We start from the raw sequence: 27,612 nt of genomic DNA, 5'->3' as shown, positions 1-27,612 counted from the left end.
ATGGTGTACCCTGTATCCTGGTTCCTTTCCTTCCTTTAACTTGCTGAGTAGCCATCAGCTGTGTGGCTGTATCAGTTTGTTTAGCTGTTGGCCTGCTGATGGACAGCTGGATGTTTCCTCCACTACAGGAAATGCATAATGTCAGGCATAATGCTGCTGTGAACCTCTGTGTGCCAGTCCGTGGGAAAAAGGCAGATGTTTGCCTTTCTCTCTATAAATACCCAGAAGTCCCATTGCTGGGTCACAGGTAGAACTGTTATTTTAATCACCTGTCCAGGTGCCACAGCTGCCCAGTTGGGGTGCGATTCCCCAGTCTGTTCTCTTTCAAGCTCCATGTCCAGATGCCAAGCCCCTGGAGGTTACAAGATCCGCTCTGAGTCAAGAGGACTCAGTTTTCCTACCGAGCAGTCCCTGGGTCATTCCACATTTTGATTCCCATTTAGCTTCTGAAAGTTGAACCGATTCTGGGTGGTTCGTTCTGACTAATGATGTCAGCTGTTCACATGAGGGCTAAAAGCCCATGGAGATAACACAAGGAAAGTTTCGGCTGCCAAGGCATCAACCAGGTTTCATGCCCCCTTCCCCTATAGTCTACAGATTGAACATGCTGCTAAATCGCACCATTCTTGGTCCTTCCTGTAAACTCTCCACTAAGGGACCTCCAGGCTACCAATGCTAATTTAGCAGAGGCAGTAGAGCAAGGTGGTTAGAGTCAGTGGAGATAAAATTCCAGGTCCATCAGGATGGTTTTAGGCAATTTGTTTCAACTTTCTGAACCTCAATGTCCTCATCTGTAAAATGGGCACACCGCCAGTACTAACTCATGATACTGGAGGATATGAGGTATATAAAACGAGATGGTAGGTGAGCAGCAGATGGGGGTCAGGAAGCAAAGGGAGCAGCAGTTTGAGACCCGGCCATTATCTGAAGACCTCTGAAGCACTACCTTGTAGTTTGCTAAACATGCAGATTCTTGGGCCAAATGAAGGACTTACAGAATCAGAGTGCAGGGTAAGGCCCAGGATCTGCTTTTAATTAGCCAAGTGATCCTGATGCTCACTAAAGCCTCAGAGCCCTCATCCTGGGATGCGGACCCAAGAGGAGTCTGAGGAATCGGCCGAGCTCAAGGATACAGAGACAGGTGGGGTGGGAGGACCAGGAAGGGAGTTAAGGCTTGGAAGAGCCACCATGGGGAACCGAAGGGACCGCTTTACTCTTCCACCAAGGCTGTCTCCTGGTTATGCCCCAGGAATCCCTCCTCCACCCCTGCTCACCTAGCAAGGCTCCAGCCTGGCCACACAGGTCTCCAGCCACAAGGACCTCATGTGGCCTGGTAGGTCAACTCAGCAAAGTGCTAAATGCCTGTGCAAGGCAGGCATTATTGAGCTAGGGTCAAAGATTTTGGTTCTAGGTTCGACTCCCAGCTGTATTGAGTGTGTTATTTCACCTGGGCCACGAAAAGGATTTGATAAGTGGTATCTCCCTAATGGAGTTGCCAGGACTCATCAGCGCGTATGGGTTAGAAGACTTTACATGATGTTAGGCATACAACACTGGGCTTATCTCGCTTCCTCTTTAGGGATGGGGATGGGGTTGGTGACCACTGATAACCTGGGAAAATATTCTGCATTCTCTAAGGCTTAACACCAGTGTTCTTACAGTTGCTTCATACAAGGGTGCAAATCATGCAATCTTAATCAATCAATCAGTCAAATTTTAAAATCCCCCAAACCTAAAACAATCAAATGCTTAAGAGAAGCATAGAGAACGTCCCAGCGACACACTGCACGCCCATCACCAACTAACCACAGAGACAGACCCTCCCTCCAGCCTGTGACCAACTGCCTTTGGGATCCAGCTGCTTGCTCGGGATGAGCTGTTCTCAGTCTGTGTCCTCTTCTGTCAAATGACCATCCCCATTGCCGCAGCATCTTCCACTCCCTGCCCATCCTCTCCGGCCCCTGGTTCCTTCCGACTTCCCCATTCCAGTGAAAAGGCATATCATTTTCCGGGTGGCATTGAAATCTCAGTGACCTTGGGTATTCTCTCCCTTCCCAGACTCCACCCCTCTAACATACACACACTCTCTGGTTTCAAACTAGCAGCTCCAGGACTACATCTGGCCCATGGAAGTGTCTTCTTTGGCCTGTGAAGTGTTTGTTATTTATTTTATGTAATATGGAGGAATTGCCAATATTGAGAACATGGGTGATCTCGCATGCAAAACTTTAAAATCTGGCATCTCTGGCCTAAATTCTCACATGGTGCTGAGTCATGGTCTGTCTTAGGGAAGGGGCCTGGCACCCCACTTTGCCACAATCCCCACCACTCCCTGCTGCCTCCCATCTGGCCAGACTTTCTCCTTAATATCCCCTGCTGGCTCCTTTTAGCCATTTGCAACTCCCGCCCATATCCATGTTCAGTTGGCTCCCAAATTTGTTGCTTCTTTTTCCCAAAGTCCTTTTCAGTGATTCTTCCTGCCTCATCCATCTCCTTCTCACTTCTCAGGCCTGGCTGATGATGGTAACTGACTCCTCTAAGGCTTCCCCAGCTTCCAGGCCCAGCCATACCAACCCTCCAGCCACTGTGTCTATCAGAACTTCAGTGTCCCTTACAGCGCACAGGATAAAGTCCCAGCTCCCCAGGAAGGGTATGAACTACCTCATCCAACCTGAATTCTTTAATTCCTTGAACACCCATTTTGTGCAGGGCCCTGCACCAGGCACCAATGATCCAGGGTGGAGAAAAACATGTTCTCTTTCAGGGGAAGACCAGGGTAATGTCCTGAACATGTCCAAGGAGGGAAACGGTCCTGGGTCTATCTCCCAGCTTCTGCAGCCCTCCACTCTCTGTGTCTTGCCTTTCTCTCCTCCCCCACCGCATCCTGAAGGCCTCCTCTCCTTCGACATCTGGTTCTGTTCCCCTTTCTCCCAGAAGCCTCCCACCACAGCCAGCGGGGAGTGGCTCTCGAGTTCTGTTCATGCATGTCGTTTGTATCAGCCAATTGCTACTGGCCATTTAGAGTCGTCTTGAAGGTGCTGGTTTCATTCCTGCTTTCTCTCTCTAACTAAAGTTTAACATGCCAGGCTGAACACCTGTGTTCTCACTGTGGCCTCTGGGGATTTTTATATTTATCTGGGACTCCTCTAATACTGGGCATAGGAGTGTTCACAGGAAGCCTCAACAAATCTCTGTTGACTTCATTCATTCATTTCAATAAACATTGACTGAGCAACCACTGGGTTATCGGGCACTACGAACACAGAAGTGAACAAGCCAAAGGCCTGTTCTCACAAAGCTTCTCTTTTCCTGAAAGAGACAAACAAGTAAAGCGATAACCTGTCACGAGATGTCTGGAAGAGAAAACAGAAGAATGTAAGCGTAAAGGTGGAGGATGGTTCTTTTGACAGAGTGATCAAGAAGGGGCTTTCGGAGAGGACAACATTTTCACTGAGACTGACAAGGTGGCAGCAGACTGGGGAGGTGGGGAAGTCCCAGGCAGAGTGATATGGTTTGGCTGTCCGCCCACCCAAATCTCACCTTGAATTGTAATGATTCCCATGTGTCAAGGGCAGCGCCAGGTGGAGACAAATGAATCATGGGGGCAGCTTCCCCCACACTGTTCTTGTGGTAGTGAATAAGTCTCATGAGATCAGATGGTTTTATAAATGGGAGTTCCCCTGCACAAGCTCTGTCTCTTGCCTGCCACCATGTAAGACATGACTTTGCTCCTCATTCACCTGCTGCCACGATAGTGAGGCCTCCCCAGCCATGTGGAACTGTGAGTCAATTAAACCTCTTTCCTTTATAAATTACCCAGCCTTGGGTGTGTTTTTATTAGCCACGTGAGAACAAACTAATACACAGAGGTAGCCAGTGCAAAGGCCCTGAGGTAGAAATCACCTTGGAGGATGGGCAAGATAGAAGGGTAACAGAAAACCACTTAGGAGGTTACAGCCCTTGTTTGTTTGTTTATTGAGATGGAATTTCACTCTTATTGCCCAGACTGGAATGCAGTGGTGTGGTCTCGGCTCACTGCAACCTCTGCCTCCCAGGTTCAAGCGATTCTCCTGCCTCAGCCTCCTAAATAACTGGGATTACAGGTACTCACCACCACATCCAGCTAATTTTTGTATTTTCAGTAGAGATGGGGTTTTGCCATGTTGGCCAGACTGGTCTTGAACTCCTGACCTCAGATGATCCACCCGCCTTGGTCTCCCAAAGCGCTAGGATTACAGGCGTGAGCCACTGCGCCCGGCCTATGGCCCTAATTTAAAGTCAATGTTGACAAATGGAGAAGCACTTGTGATGAGTTTGATTCAAGCAGGAGAGATGAAAGGGACAGAGGATTTTAGTGTCAGCAACCAAAAGCATGGTAGGGTGCTGTTACAGACTGAGTATTTGTTCCCATCCAACATTCATATGTTGAAGCTCTAACTCCCAACATATTAGGAGATAGGGCTTTGGGGTGGTAATTAAGGTTAGACGAGGTCATGAAGGTGGTCTGATGGGATTAGGGCCCTCATAAAAGAGATTCCAGAGAGTTCTCTCTGCACACGTGCATCAAGGAAAGGCCATGTGAGGGCACAGTGAGGAGGCGGCCATCTGCAAGCTAGGAAGAGAACCCTCGCCAGAAATTGAACACTGCTGGGTCTTAAACTGCACCCCCCAGAACTTCAAGAAAATAAATTTCTATTGTGTAAGCCACCCAGTATATGACATTTGTATGGCAACCTGAGCCCTTTACTGACACAGGAAAATCTCAAATAATGAACGAAATTTGCCTAGGTCTTCAGGTTGAAACATTCCAGAGACCGATATAGGAAAATGATGGGATTGGGTGTAGCGGCTCACATCAGTAATCCCCAGCACTTTGGAAGGCTAAGGCAGGAGGATCACTTGAGCCCAGGAATTTGAGACCAGCCTGGGCAACACAGGAAGACCCAGTTTCTACAAAAACTAAAGAATAGCCGTGCATGGTGGCAGCGTGCCCACAGTCCCAGCTACTCAGGAGGCTGAGGTGGGAGGATTGCTTGAGTCCAGGAGGTGGAGGCTGTAGTGAGCCAAGATCAAGCCACTGTACTCCAGCTGGGACAAGAGAGTGAAATCCATCTGAAAAAGAAAAAGGAAAATGATGGGATTCTATCAATGAAGGCTACAAAAGTGTGTCTTAGGCACAGAACCCTGCATGTCATTCAGAGATCCCTACTGCTCACCTGTCTCAGCCTTTGCCCAGTGCTGACAGCTGCTCTCGAAGGTCCCGCCCTGATTTCTGACCTTCCCCATCCTCCTTCCAGCGGAACTGCAAAACCCTGTTTTCTTTACTGCCACTTTCCCTTGCTGTGGAAATAACAGCTTCTTTATAAGCCACACTTCAAAGTTACCACTCCCTTTATCAGATGGCCTGGTCCCGGAGCACTGCCTTGACCCACTGAAGACCAGGTGTTATGAAACCTTTCAACTAGTTTCTTGAAAAAGTAGCTTGTTCTACTCAGCAGACCACAACCGTCTTACCTAGTTAAGGTGACAACTCACATCAAGGTGATAGACACAAAAAGAAAGTCATAGAAATATTCAGCATGTGGCAAAATGTCCAAGATTCCAGGTTGAAGAAAGGGTGTTTTTACATAAACAGAACTGGAAGTTGAAAGGCTCTTCTTTGACAGATGATTTTTTTTTTTTTAGATGGAGTTTGTGAAATTTGCTTAAAGAAAAAATAAACAGATGATATTTATATAAAACAATGCCTGGAATATGAACTGAGACTCTAAAGACTTTAAAGCAAGTCTAGTTTTCATGACGGCAGGAAAACAAGCTGTGTTAAGAATACTATCAGGTTGGCCAGGTGCAGTGGCTTACGCCTGTAATCCCAGCACTTTGGGAGGCCGAGGTGGGTGGGTCACTTGAGGTCAGGAGTTCGAGACCAGCCTGGCCAACATGGGGAAACCCCGTCTCTACTAAAAATACAAAAAATTACCCGGGTGTGGTGGTATGCGCTTGTAATCCCAGCTGCTCGGAAGGCTGAGGCAGGAGAATCGCTCGAACCTGGGAGGCAGAGGTTGTAGTGATCTGAGATTGCGCCACTGCACTCCAGCCTGGGCAACAAGAGTGAAACTGTGTTTCAAAAAAAAAAAAAAAAAAGAACATGATCAGGTTAAACCCCAGATTCCTAAGTAGAAAGAGGAGATGCTGGGCCCATCTGACCTACTCCCTGGGCATGTCTAGGTACAACTATTAACTGGATTAAGCACAGTAATATTTCACCTGCCAGAAGTTTGTTACACATGGCCGCATTCGGTTCCCACAACCCTCCACGAAAAAGGTAGGCATTGGCCCATTTAATAGCTGAGTACATATCCTCAGGGGATACGTTCCGAGACCCCCAGTGGATGCCTGAAACAGACAGCACCTGACCTTACACATAGGACGTTTTCTGATCTGATCACCCAGACCGCTCCTAAGTGACCAATGAGCAGGTAGTGTCTACAGCACCAATCTGCTGGACAAAGAGACAATTCACGTCTGAAGGAGGACAGTGTGAGATTTCATCACGCTCCTCAGAATGGCATGCAATTTAAAACTTATGAATCATATCTTTCCGGAATTTTCCATTTAATATGTTCAGACTGTAGTTGGCTACGGGTAACTGAAACAGTGGAAAGTGAAATGATAGAAAAGGAGCCACTCTTGTAGACAATATAGGATCATAAAGGGTTAAGTCACTTGCTCAAGATCACAGAGCTGGCAAGTGGTGGAACCAGAATTCTAACCCATGGCTGTCGAGCCCAGAGTTCACTTACTTTCTCTTTTTCTTTCCCTTCTTCTGTCTCTGTCTCTCTCTCTCTCCTTCTTCTCTCTCTTTTTTTTTATTTCTTCTTTCTTTCTCTCTCTTTCCTTCCTTCCTTCCTTTCCTTTCTTTTTTCTTTCCTCCCTCCCTCCTCCTTCCTTTTTTTTTGAGACAGGGTTTCACTCACTCTGTTGCCCACACTGGAGTGTGGTGGCACAATCTTGACTCACAGCAACCTTGACCTCCCAAGGTCAAGTGACCCTACCACCTCAGCCTTCCAAGTAGCTGGGACTACAGGCACGTGTCACCATGCTCCACTAATTTTGGTATTTTTTTCTTTTTTACAGAAATGGAGTTTTGCCATGTTGCCCAGGCTGGTCTTGCACTCCTGGGCTCAAGGAATCCACCTGCCTCAGCCTCTCAAAGCGCTGGGATTACAGGTGTGAGCCACTGTGCCTGGCCAGAGTTCACTTTCTTTTCCATACATCGTAAGTTCCAAACCTGGCTAGATATCTTAATCAGCTAGAGAGCTTGTTTAAAAATCTGATTCATGAGTCCCACTGCTGAAGTCTGACTTGGCAGGCCTGGGCTGGGCCCTGGGAATCTGTTTTTATTAAGTTCTCAGCTGATGATCTGAGCAAGGCGTTGCTGGGATGGACCACATCTGTGTCTGCTAGAAGGTCCTGTCAAGAGAGTCAGGGAATCCCCAGCAGAGCCCCAGAAACAAACCGTGGGCTCAAGGAGGAGGTTCCATGGCAAGGACTGATTCATCAGCTGTGGTAGTTCCTGTTGTGCCGGCTTGGTTAGGCTGGAACTACTTTTCCCAGAATCCCCTTCTCTGACTGGTTCTAGGTTTTAATTGGTCAAAAGAGGAAGCTGTGGAAAGCTGGGAGATGGAAGTGAAGCAGCGGCCATTACACTTTAGAGGTCATCATGACTGGATGCAGTGAGAGACAGCACAGTGGGTGCCAGCACATTTGAGCCTGTCCTCCATTCTGCATCCAGCTCTTTCTCCTGACTGCTGGTCCTGTTAACCAACAACAGCCCAGGCCCACCCCTGGACACTTGGCTGGGGATGGACCAGACAATGGGCTGGCTGTATAGACTTCTCCACCAGCTTGCCCGTATACCCAGGGCCAGGTGGTAATGCCCCTGACCTCAGATCCAGGTGGTGATGCCCCGATAAGATCTAATTCCTATAATAAACCCCTTATCCCATAGGTCATAGAAGTTTGGCTTCTCTCACTGACCCTGAAGGATGCCATCATCCACTCTGTCCTGCAAACCTTTTGATCTAAAACAGCGGTCTTCCAGGTGTGGCCCCAAATCAACAGCATCAGCGTCACCCAGGAGCTAGTTAGAAATGCAGATCCTGGGGCCTCACTCAGACCTACTCAATCAGCAACTGGGGATGAGGGATGTGGCGGGGGATGGGGGGAAGGGAGGGCCCAGCAATCTGTGTTTTAATGAGCCCCCCACCCCAGAGGATTCTAACACAAGCTGAAGATGCAGAACCACTCATGCAGGCATTTAGAAAACCTGCCTCTAGGGAGGCCGAGGCGGGCGGATCACGAGGTCAGGAGATCGAGACCATCCTGGCTAACATGGTGAAACCCCGTCTCTACTAAAAATACAAAAAATTAACCAGGTGTGGTGGCGGGCGCCTGTAGTCCCAGCTACTCGGGAGGCTGAGGCAGGAGAATGGCGTGAACCCGGGAGGCGGAGCTTGCAGTGAGCCGAGATCACATCACTGCACTCTAGCCTGGGCGACAGAGCGAGACTCCATCTCAAAAAAAAAAAAAAAAAAAAAAAAAAAACCTGCCTCCATTTCTGTTTGGGATGATGCAGTAGTTCTGGAAAAAGACAGTGGCGATGGTCACACAGCACTGTAAATGTGCTTAATGTCCCTGAATTGTACACTTAAAAATGGTTAAAATAGGCCAGGTGTGGTGATGACTCACGCCTATCATCCCAGCACTTTGGGAGCCCGAGGTGGGCAGATCACTTGAGCCTGGGAGTTTGATACCACTCTGGGCAACATGGCAAAACCCTGTCTCTACCAAAACATACAAAAATTAGCTGACGTGGTGACACGCACCTGTGGTCCCAGCTACTTGGGAGGCCGAGGTGGGAGGATCACTTGAGCCCAGGAGGCAGAGGTTGCAGTGAGCTGAGATCATGCCACTATACTCCAGCCCGGGTGACAGAGCAAGAACTTGTCTCAAATTTTAAAAAGGTTAAAATAGTTTACAAACAAACAAAAAAGCTCAGAAGCCATACACAAAAGGTCACATATTACGTGATTCCATTTACATGCAATGTCCAGAAAGAGAGAAAGGAGATAGGTGATTGCCAGCAGCAGGGGTTGGCGGGGGAGGGTGGAGATGGGGACGGAATGCTTAATGGGTACGATGCTTTTTGGGGCGATGGCAGTGTTTTGGAACTAGATAGAGGTGGCAGTTGCACAACTCTGTGAGTGTACAAGATACCACTAAATTGTTCATTACAACATGGTTGATGTTATGCTTTGTGGATTTCTGGGGCTTGCCATTGTATCTCTGAGAGTGAGCATTTACTGAGATGCTGTGCTAAGGCTTCATGTGCAGTGTCATTTCATCCTCACCCCGATCCTGGGAGGGTGGCATTATTATTCTCCCCATTTAATGGATGTGGAACCCAGGCAGTCTAACTTCAGAATCCATGCTTTGAACGAAAATGCCATTATGCCCAGAACCATGAGTTATTTCTTTGTGTAGAAGACAGAAATGAGACATCAGCCAAAGCTGCCCTGATCACACTTAAAAGCAGTATCCTGGGCCGGGCCCGATGGCTCACGCCTGTAATCCCAGCACTTTGGGAGGCCAAAATACAAAAATTAGCCGGGCGTGGTGGCACACATCTGTAATTCCAGCTACTCCAGGAGGCTGAGGCAGGAGAATCACTTGAAACTGGAAGGCGGAGGTTGCAGTGAGCCGAGACTCCATTTCAAAAAAAAAAAAGAAAGATTAAAACAAAAAAAGAGCAGCATCCCAGTCACCTAGCTTTACCTTGCCCTGCAGCAGAGGGCCAGGGGAGAGGAGGGAAAGGAGGAAGCTGGCTTGCTCACGGGTCCGTACTCCCAGGCATTGAGATAAAGCCTCACGACTGTCAGGTGTGCCTGGCTTAGATTTGGAATGAACTTATTAGAATGGAAAGATTTTCAAAAATAATTATGACAGTAACACCTAAAAATGTATTGAGCATGTGCTGTTTTAAGTACTTTTATAGTTTAATCTTCACAAGATCCTACGACCATTCTCCCCATTTCGAGAAAGTGAGCCGTGGCTCAAGGTCACCCAGATCATTAGAACCATTTGAACTTAAAGCTGTTATTTTAATACAAAGTCAAACATGTTTCTCTGTGGGAAACTCAGAAAGTACAGGTTAGAAAAGAGAAGATAGGGAGAGAGGAAATAAAAATTACTTGTAATCCATTAGGAATAATCATTGGAAACATTATATTAAATAGTTAAATTTTTATTCTTTGTGTATTTTTTTGAAACAAAAAATAGACAGCTTCATAATCTGCCTTTTTACATTAGCAAATTAGACCCATCTTTCTACATCTTTCAGAGCCTTCTGCGTCATTGCCATTTTGAATGGCCATGTGGTGTTCCCCTTGTGTAACCTTTGTAGAAACCATAGCAGATTTTCCAGGCTTTTCTATGGGACATTTGGGTTGTTTCTACAAGAAGACATTTCAACTGGGAAAAAATGTTTTAATCAGGTTGCTGAGATGTCTCAAACTTCCTCCCTGCAATGAGCAGTATCATGGTGGAAGGGCGATCAGCTTTTGGGGGTTGATATTCGCTAATGGAAAGACCCAAGCACCAGGCAACATAGTCTCATGCACATTTATTTCAGGGGCACACTTTTGGTGGGGGAAAGGCTCTCATTTTTATGTGTGGAACCTGAAAATTCTCACCTGAAGACAAAGTAAAAAAAAGTCTCTCAGATTTACCCATCTCACTCCTTAAAAAGAAGAGCTTGATTCCTTGGCAACAAGGAACAAATGTTCCTGAGGATCCCAAGTTATCTCCTACTTCCCAGTTCTGAAGTTACATGCCAGGTAGATCTAGTTAGATGCCAGTACTTTTGCTTCTCACCATAGCATAATAGTTCAGAATACAGACTCTGGAATGAGACTGGCTGGGTTCAAATCCCGACTCCATCACTTTCTAGCTGTGGGCCCTGTTATTAGCTCACTAAACCCTTGGAGAGGAAGTGCTGAAGATAGAAGCCTGAGTCTCTGAATGACTGTGTGGAGCCAAAACCCCACCTTCCCACCCAATACATGAAAATGTAACTGGAGTGCCTTTAGTCCTTGAGATGTGGGGTAGTTTGCACCGTAGCTAGCATACTCCTGCCTTGGTTTCCCCAACATAGAACTGTTTTGAGCATCAAATTACTTAAGAGTCATGGGAAAGCTTGGTTGCTCCCCACTCCAACTCCCGATGTTGACTCTAACAAGGATAATCCCCAAACATCTGTAACTTTTATCATGAGCCAGATATGGCTCTGCCTCCCAGGAATTTCCCTAAACTCTTCTTGAATATTTTTCAGCCTGAAGCCCTCTTGTGGGAAGCAATTTTGTCTACTCCTTTCTATGAGAAGTTCCCAGTCACTGGCTCGCCCTGGGAGAGAGAGTGCATGTGTTGTAAAGCTACCAACAGACTTCCTCAGACACAGTGAGTCAGTCTGAACACACAGGCAAGGTTGCAGAACTCCATGGCCTTTGTCCCTCTTGGCTCAGCCAGGCACAGTTCCTCTTAGCCCAAGACAAAACTTAGCCTATGCTGTTAAATCAAGGGCTCTACCGGCTTCCAATCATAAAACCAAGGGGCAATAATACGTAAAATGGGAACTTATACATTCTGAGTTACAGCTAATTGCAAATGTATCCAAGCTCATTCTACATTTATCTACCATTTGTCTGTAAAAGACTGCCTCTATAGTCCTTCCTTCCTTCTTTTCTTCCCTACCCCTCTTCTTTCTTTTGGTGCACAGACCCCTTTGAGAATCTGATGAACGCTACTGACCTGCCACAGATAAATGCAGAGATAGAATACTTGACAGAGAATGCTTGACAGACAATTTCAGGTGGTGAGCGGGTCCTTAAAGGTGATTGAGGACTCTCATAGAAGTTATTACAAGTTTGACATTACCCAAAAATTTCATCATGATCCTGACCACTGTAATACTTTATTGCTTTGATGACCAGGCAAGCATCTAAAAGCAGCATATAAAGCATCATTATATGCAGAGACAATTTCTAGAAGTATATACAAGAAATCGCAGATGGTGGCTACCTCTTGTGTAAGGGACTGGGAGCCTGGAATGAGAGGGAGATGGATGTTTTTTCTTTGGATATCCTTTTACACCGTTTGATTTTTTATATCATGTGCATATATTAGTTTCCTAATTAAAGAAAAAGAGTTAATGAAAAAGTTATTTAAGTTAAGAACTATCACTACTCATGGTCATTTCCATGTCTGTGATATGGGAAGGGGAGAGTCATCAACGGGGAGGCGGTCAACCTCCTCCCTAGCAGGGTGAAACCCACATCAGCTGGCAAAGTGAAAGCGTCACTCCAGAAAAGACAAATGGTTTCTACCGGGTCTTCGACATAGGTCACTGAAATTCCAAATGGCAGGGGAGGATATTATCAATGTTTCATCAGGTCCCTGCATAGCCCTGGTGCTGGCCAGAGGAACTGGCCCAAACCTTCTAAGTTTGGTCATTTCATATAAACATACACTCACATACAAACCCAACAATTCCACTCCTAGGTATTTGCCCAAGAGAAATGAAAACATACACTGATACTAAAAACCTCTGAATGTTTAATCATAATCACCAAAAAGTAGACACAATCCAAATATCCTTTTAACAGGTGAAGGGATAAGTAAACTGTGGTCCTGCACATTTATACCATGGAATAAATGCAGTGTGGGGAAACCTCAAATGTATTCTACTGAGCAGAAGCAGCCAGACTCCAGAGGCACCATACTGTATGATTCTATTTACGTGATATCCTAGAAACGGCAAAACTATAAGGACAGAAAACAGATCAGTGGCTGCTGGGGGGTGGAGATAGGAAAGACTGCAAAGAAGCAGCAGGAGAGAATTTGGGGGGTGATGGAACTTTTCTACATCTTGATTGTGGTGATGGTTACATGACTGCCTGTGTTTGTCAAAACTCATCGAACTATGTTCAAATTGAAAATTACATATGTGTATATAAAATACAATGCTGGGCGAGTATTTTCTTTCTTTCCTTTTTTTTTTGACATAGAGTCTCACTCTGTCATCCAGACTAGAGTGTAGTGCTGTGATCTTGGCTCACTGCAACCTCTGCCTCCTGGGTTCAAGGGGGTTCTCCTGCCTCAGCCTCCCAAGTATCTGGGATTACAGGCACCTGCCACCACGCCCAGCTAATTTTGTATTTTTAGTAGAGACAGGGTTTCACCATGTTGGCCAGGCTGGTCTCAAACTCCTGATCTCAAGTGATCCACTCGCCTCGGCCTCCCAAAGTGCTGGGATTACAGCGTGAGCCACCGCGCCCAGCCTTGGGGTGAGTATTTTCTTAGTTGGCTATGGCTGCTGTGGCTTCCACCATGCTCCTATCTCAGCTTCCTAAGTCTAAGAAGGGAGGCCCAGATATCGAAGTCTGAAGGGTAAACCAGTCACCAGGAGCGGCAGCTGATGTCTTCAAAGTTCTCTACAGTTCCCAAAGCACCTTGCCTGGCAGTAATCCCTGTGGGATGCATAACAAGCCTATGGGTCTTCAGCACAGGTCACTAAAGTTCCAAATGGGAGGAGAGGGTGTTATCAACAACAGTTTTCTCTTGTTATGAAAACAATGCTTGTTTATGAAATAAAAATTAGTTAAATATAGACTAGCAGAAAGAATATCAAAACCCCCCATGGCCACTCCCATCCATAACTGCTGATAAATATCTATGATGGTCTCCATGCTTTCTTGTGTGCTAAACTTTTTCTGTTTTTTTTTACAAAAATGGGATATTGTTGCAATAGTTTTATAACCCTAACATTTTTTTGAGACAAAATCCCACTCTGTCACTCAAGCTGGAGTGCAGTGGTGCAATCTCGGCTCATCGCAACCTCTGCCTCCCAGTATAACCTTAATTTTTAAAAATTTGATATATAATGAACAATCTTTCATATCACCAGTATTCATCAACACTGGAATTTTTAGCGGTTGAGGACCACTTCAGTATATGAAAGAGCTGCAATTTATGTCACCAATTCCCTGTTGCTGCAAATATATTTGATTTCTAGTTTTATTGCTATTATAAAAAAATAGTGTTGAAATTAACTCCTTATCCAACCATAAATTGTTACCTCGGGATAAAATCTTGGTATTGAAGATTTTAATAACAAGGTTAAAATCTTGGAATTGAAAGTGTTTTAAAGCTAAGTGTTTTAAAGGTTTGGGCCTGAATTTTCAGACTGTTCTCCAGTTTATACTTCTACGCTGAGCTCCTGAAAGCACTACCTCCCAGTTAGTATTATTTAAATTAAAATTTTAAAACTTTTAAAACATTCTAGATTTCCTCTGTGAAAGACAGCATTGTTCTAATCGGCATTTCCTTTAATACAATGAGGTTGAACACTGATTCTTTTTTTTCCCCATGTTCTAACTGGCCACCAGCATTTCTTCTTCTTTTTTTGAGACAGGGTCACCCAGGCTGGAGTGCAGTGGCATAGTCACGGCTCACTGTAGCCTCTACCTCCTGGGCTCATGTAATCCTCCCACCTCAGCTTCCCAAGCAGCTGAGACTACAGGTGCATGCCACCATGCCCAACTAATTTTGTTCATTTTTCTTTTCTTTTTTGAGGCAGAATCTCACTCTGTCACCCAGGCTGCAGTGCAGTGGCGTGGTCTTGGCTCACTGCAAGCTCCGCCTCCTAGGTTCACACCATTCTCCTGCGTCAGCCTCCCAAGTAGCTGGGACTACAGGTGCCCACCACCACGCCCGGCTAATTTTTTTGTATTTTTAGTAGAGACGGTGTTTCACCATGTTAGCCAGGATGGTCTCGATCTCCTGACCTCATGATCCGCCCACCTCGGCCTCCCAACGTGCTTGGATTACAAGCGTGAGCCACCGCGCCCGACCAATTTTGTTCATTTTTTATAGAGACGAGGTCTCACCACGTTGCCCAGGCTGATCTCAAACTCCTGGGCTCAAGCGATCTTCTTTCCTCAGCCTCCCAAAACGTTGGGATTGCAGGTGTCAGCCACTGTGCCCAACCTCAGCATTTCTTATTTAGCCCATTTCTCAACTAGGGCATTCAGCTTTTCCTTACTAACTAGAAAAGCAGGCTGGGTGCAGTGGCTCATGCCTGTAATCTCAGCACTTTGGGAGGCCGAGGAGGGCGGATCATGAGGTCAAGAGGTGGAGACCACCCTGGCCAACATGGTGAAACCTCGTCTCTACTACAAATACAAAAATTAGCTGGGCGTGGTGGTGCACACCCGTAGTTCTAGCTACTTGGGAGGCTGAGGCAGGAGAATCACTTGAACCCGGGAGGTGGAGGTTGCAGTGAGCTGAGATCGTGCCACTGCACTTCGGCCTGGCGACAGAGCGAGACTCTGTCTCAAAAAGAAAAAAAGAGCAAAAAAAGCAAAGCTCCTGCATGTATTCAGAACACAATCCCTTGTCTGTTCTGTGTTGCAAATATTGTCCCCAGTTTATCATTTGATATATCAAAGTTTTTAAATTTTAGGAGCCTAATCTACAAATCATTTTCAATAATCTCTGTTATAATGTTACCTTTCACTCTCATGTTAAAGAATACCCTTCCAAGAAGGGGCTGTAGTAACTTTACAGTAGAGAAACATGGCAGACACCACCTTAACCAAGAGACCAAGGCTGATGTCATCAATAAGAAGTTACACTGATATAATTTCCATTCTAACATGATTCAATGAGAAGCACACTTCACCTTTCTAGGATTCTTTCCCAAAACCCAAAGCCCTAGTATAGTCACGAGAAGACATCAGGCAAACCCAAATTCAGGGAAGTTCTGCAAAACACTAACCAGTACTCTTCAAAGTTCTCAAGGTCATGAAATTTAAGAAAAGACTGAGAAAGTGTCACAGTTCGGAAGTTACTAAGGAGACAAGATGACCAAATGCAATGTGGCATCTTGAATTGGATCCTGGAGAATAAAAATGCAGTGGGAAAATTGGTGAAATCTAAATAAAGTCTGTAGTTTAGTTGTGATGTCAATTTCTTAGCTTTGATAAGCATAATACGGTTATATAAGATGTCAACATTAGGCTGGGCATGGTGGCTCACACCTGTAATCCCAGCTCTCTGGGAGGCCAAGGTGGGCGGATCACCTAAAGTCAGGAGTTCGAGACCAGCCTGGCCAACATGGTGAAACTCCCCGTCTTCACTAAAAATACAACAATTAGCCAGGCATGGTGGCGCATGCCTGTAATCCCAGCTACTCGGGAGGCTGAGGCAGGAGAATCCCTTGAATCCAGGAGGTGGAGGTTGCAGTGAGCGGAGATCATGCCACTATACTCCAGCCTGGGTAACAGAGTGAGACTCTGTCTCACCAAAAAAAAAAAAAAAAAAAAAAAGGCCAACATTAGGGGAAGTTGGGTGTGAAGGGTAGACAAAAATGCCCCATATTACCTTTGCAACTTTTCTATAAATCTAAAATTATTCCAAAATTAAACAAAAATATATTTAAAGAGTCTTGGCTATGACTGTCACTGGACAGATTAAAAACAAACAAAAGGGGTTTCTAATTTTGTTGCTATTATTACAAAAAATAACAGTGTTGAAACTAACTCCTTATACTCATTAATTGTTTTCTTAGGATAAACTTCTGGAATTGAAACTTCTGGGCAGTCTAGAAAGAAAAGCAGAAGGAACAGAAAGGAAAAAAGCCACCAAGTTCCTGGCTTTGAGCAGGGGTACGAGGTAGGTGGGGGTGGAAAGTGGTTCCTTGTGACTGATGCAGTTGAAGTGGGGGTAAGGCAGCAGTAATAGGTCTGGAAAGATTAACCGAGGCTGACTCTAAGAAGTCCGGGCTTTACTGAAAGTTAAAGAGCTTAGCCTCGGCTTGATCCCGCCAGCAGTAGGGAAGTGGCAAAGATTTCAGATCAGTGCATTTGACATGTCATTGATTTGTTATTTTACATGTTGGTTTCCTACTTGACTGACTCTTCCCTGCTGCCTAATAAGGTATAAGCTCCAAGAAGGCAGGAACTGAGCCTCTCTTAGCACCGTTTTCCCCCAAAGCCTGGAAGAACACCTGGTCTGTAGAGAGAACGCAATGAATGATATGGCCGAATGAATATCTGAGTCTTGTTTCCAAAATGACTCCCCGCCACCAACTTTTTATTGTGATAAAATGCACATAACATAAAGTTGACTATCTTAACCATTTTTCCATGAACAGTTCAGTGGCATTAAGTACATTCATACTGCTGTGTAACCATCACCATCATGCATTCACAGAACGCTTTCATTTTACAAAACTGAAACTCCTTACCCATTAAACCCTAAATCCCCATTGCCCTTCCCCCAGCCCCTGGCAACTGACATTCTACTTTCCATCTCTATGATGTCGACTGCTCTAGGTTCCTCATACCAGTAGAATCATGTAGTATCTGCCTCTTTGTGACTGGCTTATTTCACTTAGCATGATGTCCTCAAGGTTCGTCCATGTTACAGCATGATGTCAGAATTTCCTTCCACGTGGAGGCTGAATCATATTCCATTGTATGGATAGACCACATTTTGTTTATTCATCCTTTGATGGATACTTCGGTTGTTTTCATAGTTTAGCTACTATGAGTAATGCTCATATAAACATGGGTGTACAAATATCTCTTCAAAAACCTGTTTTCAATTCTTTTGAGTATTGATATAGTGTGGACATTGGTCCTCTCCAAATCTCACGTTGAAATTTGATCCCCAAGCTGGATACAGTGGCCACGCCTGTAATCCCAGCACTTTGGGAGGCCAAGGCTGGTGGATCACTCGAGGCCAGGAGTTCAAGACCAGCCTGGCCAACATGGTGAAACCCTATCTCTACTAAAAATACAAAAATTAGCTGGACATGGTGGTACATGTCTGTAATCCCAGCTACTCGGGAGGCTGAGGCATGAGAATCGCTTGAACCCAGGAGGCAGAGGTTGCAATGAGCCAAGATTGTGCCACTGCACTCCAGCCTGGGTGACAGAGTAAGACTCTGTCTCAAAAAAAGAAGAGAAATTTGATCCCCAATGTTGGAGGTGGGGCCTGGTGGATGTTTGGTTGATAGGGGTGGATCCCTGTTGAATGGCTTGGTACCCAAAGATCTGGTTGTTAAAGAGTCTGCTCCCCACTCCCTCTCTCCTCTTCTCTCTCACCACATGACGCCTGCTCTCCTTCCGCCTGAGGCGGAAGCTTCCTGAGGCCCTCACTAGAAGCAGATGCTGATGTCATGCTTCTTGTACAGCCTTGTATATCCGTGGGCTGGATAAACCTCTTTCTCTCTTCTTTTGAGATGGAGTCTTACTGTTGCCAGGCTAGAGTGCAGTGGCTCCATCTCAGCTCACTGCAACCTCAGCCTCCCGGGTTCAAGTGATTCTCCTGCCCCAGCCTCCTGAGTAGCTGTGACTACAGGTGCCCACCACCACGCCCGGCTAATTTTTGTATTTTTAGTAAAGACTGGGTTTCACCACGTTGTCCAGGATGGTCTCAATCTCTTGACCTCGTGATTTGCCCACCTCGGTTTCCCAAAGTGCTGGGATTACAGGCGTGAGCCACCGCACCCGGCCAATAAACCTTTTTTCTTTATAAATTACCCAATCTCAGGTATTTCTTTACAGCAACACAAATGGACTAAGACAAGTATGCACCCAGAAGTGAAACTGCTGGATCCCACAGTGATTTGATTTTAATATTTTGAGAAACTGCCAGAGCCAAAATGACCTTTTTTGTTTTATTTATTTATTTTTTTTTTGAGAGGGAGTCTCACTCTGTTGCCCAGGCTGAAGTGCAGTGGTGCCATCTCAGCTCACTGCAACCTCTGCCTCCCAGGTTCAAGCGATTTTTGTGCCTCAGCCTCCCGAGTAGCTGGGACTTCAGGCGCGTGCCACCACACCCGGCTAATTTTTGTATTTGTAGTAGAGACGGGGTTTCACCATGTTGGCCAGGCTAGTCATGAACTCCTAACCTCAAGTGATACGCCCTCCGCGGCCTCCCAAAGTGCTGGGATTACAGGCATGAGCCACCATGCCCAGCCCCCAAAATGACTTTTAGGAAGAAACTATATAAAATACTTTTTCCACCTGTGCCATCAGCATCTGCCCTGAGGGTAGCGTTTCTACACTCAGTATTGGCCTGTGTGAATGAAGCTGTCTCACACCTTGGGGACTTTGCACACGCAGTTGCCTCCCCAGGAAGACCTTTGGCGGTGGCTGCACCTCCCCTCCCCGCTCCCCATTTCAGCTCAGACTGCACTGTTTCTGAAAATCCTTCCTGACTCTCCAAGTTTGGGTTAAGCCTCCTCCTTCGTGGGCTGTGCTTTGTCACCTTTATTCACATGTTGTTAAGGTACAATCCCTGCCGTCCCCCGCGGGGGATCAGCTCCATCGGGGCGGGGGGCAGGGCCTGACTCTCCCTTGTTTCTGGGCTCAGTGCCTGGCACACCATATGTATCAGAAGATTTGTTTAAAGTGATGGCGCCTGTGTTTAGCTACAGGCAACTTTCCCCAAAAGAAGAGAATTACTGTTTGAAAACAATAATTACCCACAGGCAGTTCCAGTACCTAACAGCTTCTCTCCAAATTGCAGGCGGTTTTAATGAAGCTATAGGTGAGGTATCTTATGGTAACTTAAGAAAGTTTGCGTGTTCATTTTGTTTTTTAAAATCATGTTCTGGCTGGGTGTGGTGGCTCACGCCTGTAATCCTAGCACTTTGAGAAGCCAAGGCAGGGGGATCACTTGAGGTCAGGAGTTCAAGACCAGCTTGGCCAACATGGCGAAACCCTATCTGGACTAAAAATACAAAAATTGGCCAGGCATGGTGGCATGTGCCTGTAGTCCCAGTTACTCTGGAGGCTGAGGCAGGAGAATCACTTGAATCCAGGAGGCAGAGGTTGCAATGAGCCAAGATTGCACCACTGCACTCCAGCCTGGGCAACAGAGTGAGACTCTGTCTCAAAATAAATAAATAGATAAATAAATAAATAAAATAAAACAAAGTCATTTTCCTGCACCAAATGTCAACAAACCATGCCCCACACCCTAACCAGCACAGGTCTAACGAGGAAAACGTAGGATAATGTAAGGCAAGTAAATCCCACCCGCTTCTCTGCACCCCTCCCTAGACCAGATGTGAGGAGAAAAACACGGAAAAGACATAAAATTCCCCAAGATTTAGAGCCACCTAATTTTACCTGTTGAGTAGAGGAAATAGCAAAACCTCCCGGAGACATCTAAAACTGCACGTTATGTGAGTCCACGATCTTAAAAAAAAGAACTTGCCCCATGTGGTGAGTTCTCATTCTGCCAGGTTCTGCCAGGATTTGGTGATCCTGGATTTATCATCTCAAAGGCCTCTCGGGTCAGAGGATGGGCCTGGGAAGCTTCCAGTGGTAAAGCTCTGGGGACATTAAAAAAAGAAGAAGGCTAGGTGTGGTGGTTCAAGCCTGTAATCCCAGCACTTTGGGAGGCTGAGGCGGGCAGATCACTAGGTCAAGAGATCGAGACCATCCTGGCCAACATGGTGAAATCCCATCTCCACTAAAGATACAAAAATTAGGCTGGGCACGGTGGCTCATGCCTGTAATCCCAGCACTTTGGGAGGCCGAGGCGGGTGGATCACGAGGTCAGGAGATCGAGACCATCCTGGCTAACACAGTGAAACCCGTCTCTACTAAAAATACAAAAAATTAGCCAGGCGTGATGGCCGGTGCCTGTAGTCCCAGCTACTCAGGAGGCTGAGGCAAGAGAATGGCATGAACCTGGGAGGTGGAGCTTGCGGTGACCCAAGACCGTACCACTGCACTCCAGCCTGGGCAACAGAGCGAGACTCCGTCTCAAAAAAAAAAAAAAAAATTAGCTGGGTGTGGTGGTGTGTGCCTGTAATCCCAGCTACTCGGGAGGCTGAGGTAGGAGAATTGCTTAAACCGGGGAGGTGGAGGTTGCTGTGAGCCAAGATTGTACCACTGCATTCTAGCCTGGCGACAGAGCAAGACTCTGTCTCAAAAAATAAAACAAAACAAAACAAAAAAAGAAATGCCAGAACAGGGTTATTAACACTTCTTTGTTTGAAATGTGGCATTGAAAAAATTAATGCTTTGTGCATCTCAGCAATATAAACTGGGCTGTTGGCGTGAGAGTGACAGGCTTTGGGATAAACGTGAATTCCTGGTGCACACGACAGTGGGGCCTGTAGGGGTCACAGCCTGCATCGTGAACGTGTGATTTGAGTCGCTCATTTGTGGAGGGGTCAAGGGCCCACATTTGTAGATTCTCCTCAATGTGAGGCCTGAGTGCCACCTCCTCCCGCAGCAAAGGCCCCAGCCTCTCTGTTTTGTGGCCTCCGTTTCTTCTTCTAAGAATTGAGGAGGCTAGATGAACAATGGCTTCCAACTTTCTGTTTTATTTTTAAAGTCACAGAGTTTTTAAAAGTGGATGTTTTGTATCCTTAGCATAAGCCGAGCTTCCTTCCTGTTGGCCCCACCTCCACCACTCAGCTCTGTCCCTGCAAACCCCTGAGTTGCTTCTAGGACCCATTCAAGGTTTCCCAGGATCACAGTATAAAAACCAGTGAACCGGAGCTACATTGCCCAAGGTTCTTACCGTGCAGTAGGAGATATGTTTTTACCTAGTGACTCAGTGCGCATCCACAAACAGGTAACTTAAAGTTTTACTAGTGAATATTTCTCGCCACAGGAAATGCATTCTCTTTTCTAGTCCACTGTCTTCTACTTCACTTTTAAAAAGCCAGCGGAAAACCACTTAACGATGCCAAAATCCACTAATAAGTGGCTGTCCACAGTCTGTAAACATGAGCTTAGAAAATCTCCAAGACACTAGTACTTCCAGTACTGACGATTTATGGCATTAACAAAGCTGTGATCCTGGTAGACAGTGACAGAGACCGCACCCCATCCTGTCCCCAGGGTGGGGTGTCCTACCTGAATCACCCCACTAGGAAGCAAATTCTCTGCACATCTTTGCCATTGAAACACCTCCTCTGCAAGAGCCAGGGTTTGGAGATGAGTATGCCAAATACCGATTTTTCTAGAGACCTGCACTTGCCTAACCCCATGCCTAATCCCAGGGAGATTTGGGGCAAGGGGCAGTGATGGTGGGGTGGCAGCACTTGGATGGGTTAAAACAAACACAGCAAAAATAAATAAATACGTAAAAGTCAGAAGAAACAAAGCTCTCTCCCTCCCTCTGTGTGAATTTGGGTCACACCCATCACGCCCAGATAGCCATGGCTTCCATTTCTAAGAGTTCAGAGAGAATTGCTTTCCCAAACCCCACAGTGATGCAGGAAACTGGCCCTCTGGACTCCCACAGTGGCGAATCAGAAATGTCTTTGCACGTTGCACAGCGTCACAGGGTTTAGGCCAAGGGAATACCTGCTGGCCATCAAGGGGTGGAAACACGTGAGACCCACAGGTTAGACCCTGTGTGAAGTCACTCATATTATCACATGAAGATAACAGGCACAGTAACGATGAATTGAAAAACCAGGATACGGGCTGGGCATAGTGGCTCTTGCCTGGAATCTCAGCACTTTGGGAGGCTGAGGTGGGAGGATCACTTGAGCCCAGGAGTTCGAGACTAGCCTGGGCAACACACGGAGACCTTGTCTCTATTTTTTCAAAAACAAAACAACAACAAACCAGGACATGAAACAGCTCAGCAAACAAAAACCTGAATAAAACGCCACAATATTAACGGTGGTCGCCAGCCTTCACGATGTCATCTGCTCGTTTTTACAAGGAACACGTACTTCTTTTGTAATTGGGGGACAAAAACAACTTTAAAAGCCTGCCATCCAAAGGCACATTATCAAGTCTGGCTAAGGGAGTGCCAGATAAATGCACTCACTAGCTCCTGCCATGGTGTTAATGCCAGTTTGAACAGACGGGACCTGGAAATGCGCAGATACACTCCTCAATGTGCACGCCTCATCTTTCAGGACCCTCAGCCCTCACTCCTCCTGGCCATGTCGCCACGGACACCACAAAAACACCTGGTAGTGTGGAGTGCAGAGAGAAAGGGGATCTTGGAGGGGGAGGGTGCTCTGTTTTGTTTTTCAAGAATCATCCTCAAAATCATTCGAGACAAACTCCGGAACCTCGGATTCGGGTCCCAGCTGTGATCTCAGGCGAGTCTCCTCTTCCCTGGGTCTTGGTCTCCCCAGTTGTCAAATAAGCAGAGTGGATTTTCTGATGGCTAAGATCCCTCTGGCCCTGATATTCTAAGATCTAAAGCTTCCAGCATTCAGGTTTAAGGGCTGCTAAGTCTGATAAATCCAGGGCAAGAGAGAATGTGGAGACTTCAGGTTGCTCCGCCCAAGTAAACATCACAGATAGAAGGCGAGGGCAAACCAGCAGTGTTGAGGCGGGAGCTGAGGGGAGGTGGAGTCGAGGGTCAGGGGAGCTCAGGAGAGGCCCTCAGAGGGCTCCCTCTGGTCAGCATCTTGGGGCCGTCTGGGAGGGACAGGGCTGTGTGGCCTGGTACTGGGAAACCAAACAGGTGGCTTGTTTCTTCCAAACAAATGACCGGTTTCTTTCTCAGGAGCAAGAGCTCCCAGGAGGGGTGGCCATGGCAGCGAGGGCTCAATCCAGGCGAAGGGAGAATAAAACATTGGCAGGGGCAGGCTGGGCCACCTGTCCAGCCTGGGGAGGAGCTCTACTCCACAGAGCCACTTGGAAGACTGAGAGGTTGAGAAACCTGGGGCCCAAAAGAGTCTTGGTCCTAAATGTGGCCAGGCCTCCTAGGTGAACACAAAAGACCCTAGAAGGGAGTCAAGGAGGGCTGGGTTCCAGTCCCAGTTCTGCTGCCGAACTGCTGTGTGTCCTTGGGTAAGTTCCATTCCCTCTCTGAGTTTTGTTTGTCAAATGAGAATGATGTTTCTGATGACCTGACTGTCCTCCGCACCTGAGACATTCTAGGATCTTCCTCTTCCCTCCAAGCAAAGGGAGACTTAAAGCATGGAGGAGGATATTCTCACAGCTTTCACGGCAAGGAGGATTCCTCCAAGCTTCAGAGCAGAAACAAAAGCGAAAGCGAAAGTCAGCGGCCAGAAGCAGCCCCCATACCACATCCCAAGTCAGAAGGCATCTAAACTTTTGCAACTTTCCCGGCACCATGCTTCTCGTTCCCATGACTCCCACCTTAATTTGGGGCTGGAGGAAGAGAATCCACACTAAAGCTCCTCACATTCTGGCCTCTTCCAGCCCAAGAGGTCTGAGGTGTTTACAGCCAGCCCTGCAGAGGGAGGGAGGAACACTGACCACAAACACATCCTATTAAAACGGGAGCCTCAGAAGCTCCAGCTGGCCTCTGCTCCAGCTTTCCCATCCCTCACGCAGACAGAGAAACTCCCAGGCCTCGTGACAGCTGGAGCCAGAGAACCAGAAAGTCGCAGCTGGAGGGGCTTGGGTCCTGCCAATATCCCAGACACTCACTCACTACTTCTCTCTGGCAGAAGACCAGGCTGGCAGTCTGGGCCTCATGTAGAACCCCAGAGTCTTACCCTTGACCAGCAGTCATGAGTGAAGGCCACATATTACTCTCTGCTTCCTGTATTGGCCTCCCATCCAGCTCCCCCATTCATTCCCACCACCCCCACCAACCCACAGGCCAGCCTCTCTCTCCTAGGAGTCTTCTCCAGGATCCTCACCTACTTCCAGGCAGCCAGGATTATCTTCTTAATGTATGGATGGGATCAGATGACCTCCCTGCTTAGAGAACTTGAATGAAAGGGACATCTTTCTCCATGTCGTTCATCTTTGTTGAGCACCTAGAACAGTGCCTGGCCCACAGAAGGTGCTCAGCCAACATATGTTGAATGATTCCAATAAAGGCCCCACCTGTCCAGTCCAGCTCACTCCAGACCCTCCATTCCCTTTACATTTCCGCACCCTCCACTGCCTGAGCACCTTCCCCAGCCCGGCACACCCCAGGCACTCTTCTGTCTCTGTGCTTTTGCCTGTGCGTTTCCATCTGTCCAGACACCCTTCCTCCCCTGTCCCCTGGGGGGACTCCAGTTCCCTGATGAATACTCCAATACTCTTTTCTTAGCAGGACCTCCTGAGTTATTTCCTTTCTTCTGTTCTTGCGTAAGCCCTGTGACATATCTTACTATAGAGTACTAAATGTGCTAGGCACAAATACCCCACCTTGCTGTTGGAGGTCATCATCCCATTTTACAGATGAAGAAACTGAGGCTCAGAGAGATCAGGTCACACAGCCAGCAAGTGGTGTGGCCTGACTGTATCGCCAATTCTGCAACACTTGTCATAAGTATCCCTGACTTCCTCCCTCGGCTAGGGGCTCCCTGAGACTCCTGGGCTCTGGATCAGTGGGGCAGACCCCAGATACCCGAACAGGGAGGCAGATACCCGAACAGGGAGCTGTCAGCTCCGAAGCCATGAGGAGCAGATTCACCAGCAGCCTCCTCTCTTTCTCTTTCTTTGGCCTTTTCTCCTAGTCTGGGGGTACCTGTCAATTGGTGGAGTGAGATATTTGAAGGGACAGGGGCTCTGTCCCAATAGGTCAGGACCCTCCTGCGACAGGTTTCCGGGGTGTGAAAGCTGTTCACGGTTCCAGGGCCAACAGTTCCCTAGACAAGCTGTTCTCCAGGTAACCCATTCAAAAGGAAAGCCAGAAGCCGGCCGGCCCTAGAGGGGCAATCCTTCCACCCGCTGACCCACCTCCGCCGGTTCGGGTCCCGGCCCCGCCCACCTCGTCCCCGCCCACCTCGTCCCCGCCCACACCACTCCGGCAGCGCTCGGGTTCCCAGCAGCCAGACCTCCAGCTCTGTTGGGAAGGACCTGCAGTACCACGCACCGTCACAGGCACCTCGGAACGCTGCGCAGGGCACCCCAGGGCTGCTCCCTGGGGAAACCGTGGGGGAAGGGTCAGGTCTCTCGCCCCCACCCCTGGTTGGGAAAGAGACCATTATCCTGTAATGCAGACCTGGCACGCCGGGCCAAGCGCCTCCCGTTTGTGCGCTGATTTGAGATCAGATTTATGCGTAACCGAACTTACCGCGGAGTGCTTGCTGGGTGCTCGGCATGAATGCCCCGCCGCACCCTGGGACGTTATCATGTCCATTTCACAGATGAAGAAACCGATCGATGCGCTCAGGGAAGGACTTTAAATCCACTTTGCTCACGCCAGATTCTTTACCCCCGTGTTTGCTTGTAGAGCGACACACACACACACACGCACACACACACGAATCTAAATCCCTAAAAGGACCCGACTTCCATACAGTAAGGGATGCGCGAGCAAGGCGCCAAGGTGGTTTCCTGGGACCTACTAGGAATTTCTGCTCCTAACCACGCGCTGAAAGCGCTTCTGACGAGGCCAAGGGTTCGAAGCCCGCCGGGCGGAGAGCACCTGTCCCCGCCAACAGGGGGCCCCCAAGGCCAGCTGCCTTCACCAGCCGAGGCCAGCTGGCCGGGCGCGGTGCCCGGGAGGCGGGAGTGTCCCGCACCGGCGGGGCGCGGTCGCAGAGGGTGCGGGGTGCGGAGTCCTCCAGGTGGTCGACCCCAGACGGGAAGCACTCGGCGGACGGACGGTCGGACGGACGGACAGGCGACCCAGACGGGCCTCGGCCCCCTTACCCGGCCCGGAGGGGAACGCACAGCGCTCCGCGGGAAGCGGCGGGCGCAAGGCGCGGCGGCTCAGACTCACCCGGGAGGCGGCGGGTCCGGCTCCGTCTCGGCTGGGCGGCCCGGGGCTGGGGGCTTCGCGACCCCCGCGCCCCACCCGGGCGGCCTCCTCGGGGGGCGCCGCGATCGCGGGGCTGGGATTCGGAGGATTCTCAGCCGAGGGAACGCGGTGGCGGAGAGGGCGAACTGCCCTCTCGGGGACCGCGATGGGGACGCAGGAAGCGCGGCCTGGGAGCGCCGGCGTGAGGGAGGGAGGGACCGCGGGAGGAGGAGGGCGGCGCCGGCCGGGAGCAGCCTCCAGCCCCGAGAAGCACCGCCCACCGGCCGACCCTCCCTCCCGGCCCTCGGCGCCACCCCCGGGCCCGAGGCGAGGGATCGCAGCTGAGCAGGGCGGGCACCCACTCCCCAGCGTCCGCCGCTGGAGTACGCTGAGTGCGGGCCGGGGGCTGGGCCTAAGTTCTTCCCCACCCTTGCCAGCCGAGTTGGATAAGATGGGGCCGGGAGAAAATAGAGCCCTGCTCCCCCATCCTCCCTAGGGCCCAGATAATCGGTGTGCATGCGTGTGTGTGTGCGCGCGTGTGTGTGACGGGTGGTGGTCGGGGAATGTCTCAAGCCAGAAGTCCCAGGTTTTAGGGGTTTAAGTAGACCTGGGAGACCCGCTTCCGTCCCACACCAGGCGCAGACGCCGAGGCACAGCTCCGCCAGCCTTTACCTGGCGAGACACTCACCTCTCCTCCTTCCTGGGGTGGCCACCGCCTCCTTCTCCCACTTCTGCCCTGGGCTGGTGCCCAGCGAGGTGAGTGATGGGCAGAAGTAGGGAAGGAGGAAGCAAGTTTTTAAAAACCGAGTCAGCTCACCCCCTCGTCCAGGGTCCCCACCC

General features: G+C 48.3%; 1 protein-coding gene across 2 annotated transcripts in view; it reads right to left on the bottom strand.

Moving 5' to 3' along the window:
* The window catches only part of TMEM51 (transmembrane protein 51), a 70,964-nt gene extending 43,978 nt beyond the window's left edge, over window positions 1–26,986 (bottom strand). Inside the window, exon 1 of one of the 2 annotated variants that reach the window (XM_050788926.1) lies at window positions 26,755–26,986. The gene's annotated coding sequence lies outside the window, so the exon portion shown is untranslated. The remainder of the gene's footprint in view (window positions 1–26,754) is intronic. The other variant, XM_050788934.1, reaches the window with a different exon arrangement.
* Between the last annotated feature and the right edge of the window lie 626 nt (window positions 26,987–27,612).

This window comes from Macaca thibetana, chromosome 1, assembly GCF_024542745.1.
Source record: "Macaca thibetana thibetana isolate TM-01 chromosome 1, ASM2454274v1, whole genome shotgun sequence".
Taxonomy (NCBI): Eukaryota; Metazoa; Chordata; class Mammalia; order Primates; family Cercopithecidae; genus Macaca; species Macaca thibetana.
The sequence above is the reverse complement of the archived record's forward strand: the minus strand, read 5'-3'. Positions and strand labels throughout refer to the sequence as shown.